Source organism: Miscanthus floridulus, chromosome 5, assembly GCF_019320115.1.
Source record: "Miscanthus floridulus cultivar M001 chromosome 5, ASM1932011v1, whole genome shotgun sequence".
In the NCBI taxonomy this organism is placed as follows: Eukaryota; Viridiplantae; Streptophyta; class Magnoliopsida; order Poales; family Poaceae; genus Miscanthus; species Miscanthus floridulus.
In genome coordinates this window covers 31456316-31461347 of record NC_089584.1, presented here as the reverse complement: position 1 = coordinate 31461347, position 5032 = coordinate 31456316, and positions in this window count along the sequence as shown.

Below are 5032 nucleotides of genomic sequence, written 5' to 3'. Positions count from 1 at the left end.
TGAGATTTGGTCTTGCCGAGCAGCAACATGAGATCAAGACCGATAAACATCCAGAGACTTGAAAGGGTTGGAGGCAAAATAAACAAGATTCAAGGGATAGAGCCAATGCACTGACTAGGGATTCAGTTGATAAAGCAATGACATGATCTGCGAGGAAAAGGTTCCAAAGCAGGGTAGATAGCGATTAGCATGGCACCAGATCATCTGTAGAAGAAGGAGCAATGAGGTCCGACAAGGATTTTTGAGCATGGTCCTCCCACGCAGGAGTGGGACAACCACGAAACATGCAAGCATTCAAGGGGAACTAAGCTTGGACCTAAGGTCAAGCAAAAGCATGGATAAAGGTCTTTGTAGCGCAATGTTCAAGGGCTAGCAACCACGTGTATAGGCTCATATTCCTAAGAGAGAACTCAATTAGAGACAACAACCATGAGATTATCAAAACTTAGACGTGGTTCTAAGATAGCGCTCTTCCACATTCATATGCTTACCGAGGACAAAAGGGTGATAGCTACAGCACTACCTAGATAACAAGCATCCACACCTACATCATGGTCTTAAGCAAGCCTTTTGAAACACTCAATCCAATTAGCTTAAGCGACTATTACTAAGCACAACGCTCGCACACAACAAGCAGTCACCTACAACAACACCACTACACATATCATGCAAAACATGGTGGTAAGGCACTGTTATCTTTTATTTCCTTTGGAAGCAAACATTCGAGGCAAAGTTAATCACACACTATCTTCAAGCATAGCTATTCAAGCGGCATGGAAGAAGACATTTTGTCTAGCTTCACACAAGGAAGATAGTAACATCACATTGATCACAAGTTACTTAGTACTAGAACAAAGTGAGGGAAGCATATTTATACACAGGCACAATCATGATGCATGCTCGTCCTATTCATCCTCACAAAATTGTTAGCCTAAGGTGGCAATCACGTTCTATGTCGGTGGCATAACACGTACTCTCTCGATATATAGCTAGTCGTCAGCTACATTCAATCTACGCATTCATGGTTAGCGTACCTGCAGGCAAACTCATTGTAGCCCATCCCCACAAGAGATAAATAAGCACACAATGAAAGCAGTAAACTAAGATACTCTCCATATATGCATCCCTAGATGTATATACTTCGGTATCCATATCTACCCAACAGATATACCCACAATTAAGTACCTTCATATATGCATGTGTGTAACATGTAAATATTCCAGTAACCACAGCTAACTCTCCCCTAGACCGACAGTTGGACGGTCATGCTCTCACAACTCACACTTACCTAGTGAAAGCTCTAGTTTGGTTTTGGTGAATTGATGAAACCCTAAGTGCTAACCTAGTTTATCAAGTGATCATGAGATAGGTAGCACATTCCAAGTGGTGAAGCAAATGAAGATCATAGCATGATAATGATGATTCCATGATGATGATCAAGTGCTTGGACTTGGAAAGAAGAAAGAGAAAAACAAAAAGCTCAAGGCAAAGGTATAAACCATAGGAGCTATTTTGTTTTGGTGATCAAGACACTTAGAGAGTGTGATCACATTTAGGTTTGATAGCCGTACTATTAAGAGGGGTAAAACTCGTATCGGAATGCGGTTATCAAAGTGTCACTAGATGCTCTAACTCTTTGCATATGCATTTAGGATCTAGTGGAACGCTAACACCCTTCAAAAATGTTTGTGAAAATATGCTAACACATGTGCACAAGGTGATACACTTGCTGGTTGGCACATTTGAGCAAGGGTGAAGAAGTTAGAGGTGAAAAAGAGTTAGTCTCGCTAGTCACAAGGTGACCGGACGCTGTTCCCAGTGGAATCGGCGTGTCCGATCAGTTGTAACAGCAGAGATGTTGGCGTCAGTCAAATGATCGAACGCTGGGTCGCTCAACAATCAGACACTAGAGGCAGGGTCCGGTCCTATTGTCGGGCAGCGCACGGAGGCTAGGGTCTCTGACTGGATGATGGCAGTGTCCAGTCGTGCTTGATCGGACGCGTCCGGTGGGCAAAAGGCGTTTCTAGAACCTTACTAGAAATGACCGGACGCTGGTGGCTCAACGTCCGATCAGTTATAACATAGTGTCTAGTCAACTCGAGTTACCATTGAAGTCGGGACATGTGGCTGCCGTCGGGCGACCGGACGCTGAGGTCCAGCGTCCGGTCAACATGACCGGAGTGTCCAGTCAGCCCGTGTTGTGCCCAGTGAAGGGGTACAACGGCTCTATTTCGTGGGGGCTTCTATTTAAGCCCCATGGCTGGTTGAAGCTCACACCTTTGGCCATTTTCATTGGCATAGCAACCTTGTGAGCTTAGCCAAAGCCCTCCCACTCATCTCCATCATTGATTCATCATCTTTTTGAGATTGGGAGAGAATCCAAGTGCATTACTTGAGTGTTTGCATCTAGAGGCACTTGGTGTTCGTGTTTCACTGTGGGATTTGCTTGTTACTCTTGGTGGTTGCTGCCACCTAGATGGCTTGGAGTAGTGAGGATCGTTGAGCGGAGGTTGGTGATTGTCTCCAGCTCCGATCGTGGTGATTGTGAGGGGTTCTTGACCTTTTCCCGGCGGAGAGCCAAAAGGTACTCTAGTGGATTGCTTATGGCTTGTGTGATCCTCATCTTGTGTTGGTTGTGCGGCACCCTATTGAGGGTTTGGCGTGTGAAGCCAATTAGCGTGTGAACCTCCAAGTGAGTGAATCGCCACAACGAGGACTAGCTTGCCGGCAAGCAAGTGAACCTCGGTAAAAAATCATTGTGTTCATCATTGATTCTAAGGTGATTGGTCTTTATTGTTATTCATCCTTGTGATTGATTGGTTCCTTCATCTACACAGCGGTATAACCTTCTTGATCACTCTCTTTACATTGCCGCAAACTAGTTGTCAAGCTCTTTAGTGTAGCTAGTTGTGAGAGCTTGCTTGCTTGGTTGGTGTGGCTCTTTAGTTATCCTTTGAGAGCACACTAACATAGGGTAGTGTCATAGCTATTGTGTGAATAGATACTATCTAAACTAGAATTGTGGTTGGTGGCTTGCTTTTTGAGTAGGCTAGCGCAACACTCGTTTCGCCTCATAAACCAGAAATAAAGTGACACTAAGGAGTATGCAAGGCTTTATCAGTGGATCTTGCTAGACAACCTTTTTGCATAAAAGCTTGAGTAATCATTATCATTATTCACCTGTACTAGCAGTGACTTTTAGCCATTCCCTACCATGTACTAATCAATCACTTGATGAAGTTGCAAACAATAATAACCATATCAGGTATTTCATGGCTCATTATCATTATCATCATCATTTAACCATATCTTTAAATTTAGTGAATCTACGTTGCCGCTGCTCAATCAAGTTCTCACTATTTGGGAGAGACGGTGATTCGAATCGATTCCTATCCAGTTGGAGGGGTATTCCTAACACAAACCCTGCTTCCCCCGTCAGGGTCACAATCAAGTCACCTTTGGTACAACTCAGGAGAAAAAAAAGAAAAGTCGCGGGTCTGGACAGCGCCGCATTCTCAAGAGTGACACTCTGCCAGGAAGTGCGGGACTTTTAAACACCTGAACCCTTGGACTCATGCTATTGTCCCCAAGCAGATCCTTACTGCCTCCAAAATGTGCACGTCCCCCTGGTTCCCGGCCTGAGTCGAACTACTAGGCTTTGTGGTCAGAATGACTTATCTGGACAGCTAAGTGTTAGGCTGCGTTCAACATGACATGAGGACGTACAGTGAATCGGTCCTTAAACGACACAGATGGGGATAGATTCACACCCAAGACCTCCATGCCTTGTTGCTGCACTACCGTCCTCCTGTCCGGTCTATTTTCATTATTAACACATGGTTCCTTTCCACGATAGCAAATATAGCCAACCGTGATCAGAGCTCATCCTACATCTCGCAGGTGACAGGAAATCACCCGACTTCTACTGGTCTAAGCATAGCTAAGCATGATTCGATCCTACACTTAATTAGGATTCATAGGATTTTATCTAAACAAGGTAAGGATATAATGCAATAATTGGTTACAACCAATTCCTATACTTAATGCATCATCAACAATAAAAAATACTCAAGATATTTGTAAAAACATGGGAGACTTAGAATGCTCCGGGGCTTGCCTAGGATCCAACACTAGGTTAGTGTTTGTTAGACGACACTTGCTCGGTGAGCATCTCCCATCCTAGCACTTGTCCAGTCCTTCCATCTTCGGGATAGGTCCACCATACATCGTCTTTAGGTTTGGCTCTAACATCGCATCCTCCATGTGGTTCATCTAGCGTACCTAGATGAGATGCAAGAGCAAGTGTATGAATATGAAGAATGGATATGAGATGCATCACATAATAGCATTCATGGCAAACATAAGATCGTGCAAGAAATAGGCACCTAGAGTTATTTAACTAAACATCACACAACCTATTTGTAACACCTCGGGTGTTTAAATATTAAAATCTGACATGTCATCATATGCATTGCAAAGCATTTGGCATTTGGTGAAAACTTTGTTATGCATTCACTAAAATGAGTTTACAATTGTGTAATGAGTGTTGAATTATATTGTTTGATTCAAGTTCAAAGTTTGTATGGGTTTTGAAAAAAAAAATTTCCGAGAAAACCCCGCTTTTCAGTATTTAAACCCTACCCTGAAAATCCATTTCAAAATCTAAGCATATTTTGGGGTTGGGCCCAAAAGCAAAAGTGTAGAGCTTGACTAGTTAAGCAAAGTTTATCTTTGGAGTTTTTCAAGTTGTTTGGAAAAATTAGGAGTAATTCAAAAAGGCGTAATTCGTTAATTTTCCCCTTTTAAATTCAAAAGTTTATTTCAAAAACTAGACCGAATTAGAAGATGGTTATAAAAGCAAAGTTGTAGAACTTTTGATTTTGAACAACTTTTGTTTTTGGAGATTTTTGAGTTGTTATGAAAATTTGGGAGTAATTTGTGAATTTTGGCGAATGGCAAACTTGTAAATATTGTGAACAGTATTCACCGCCGTAGCTACACCGCCGGCGACCTTCTTCGGCGTTCCAGGCGC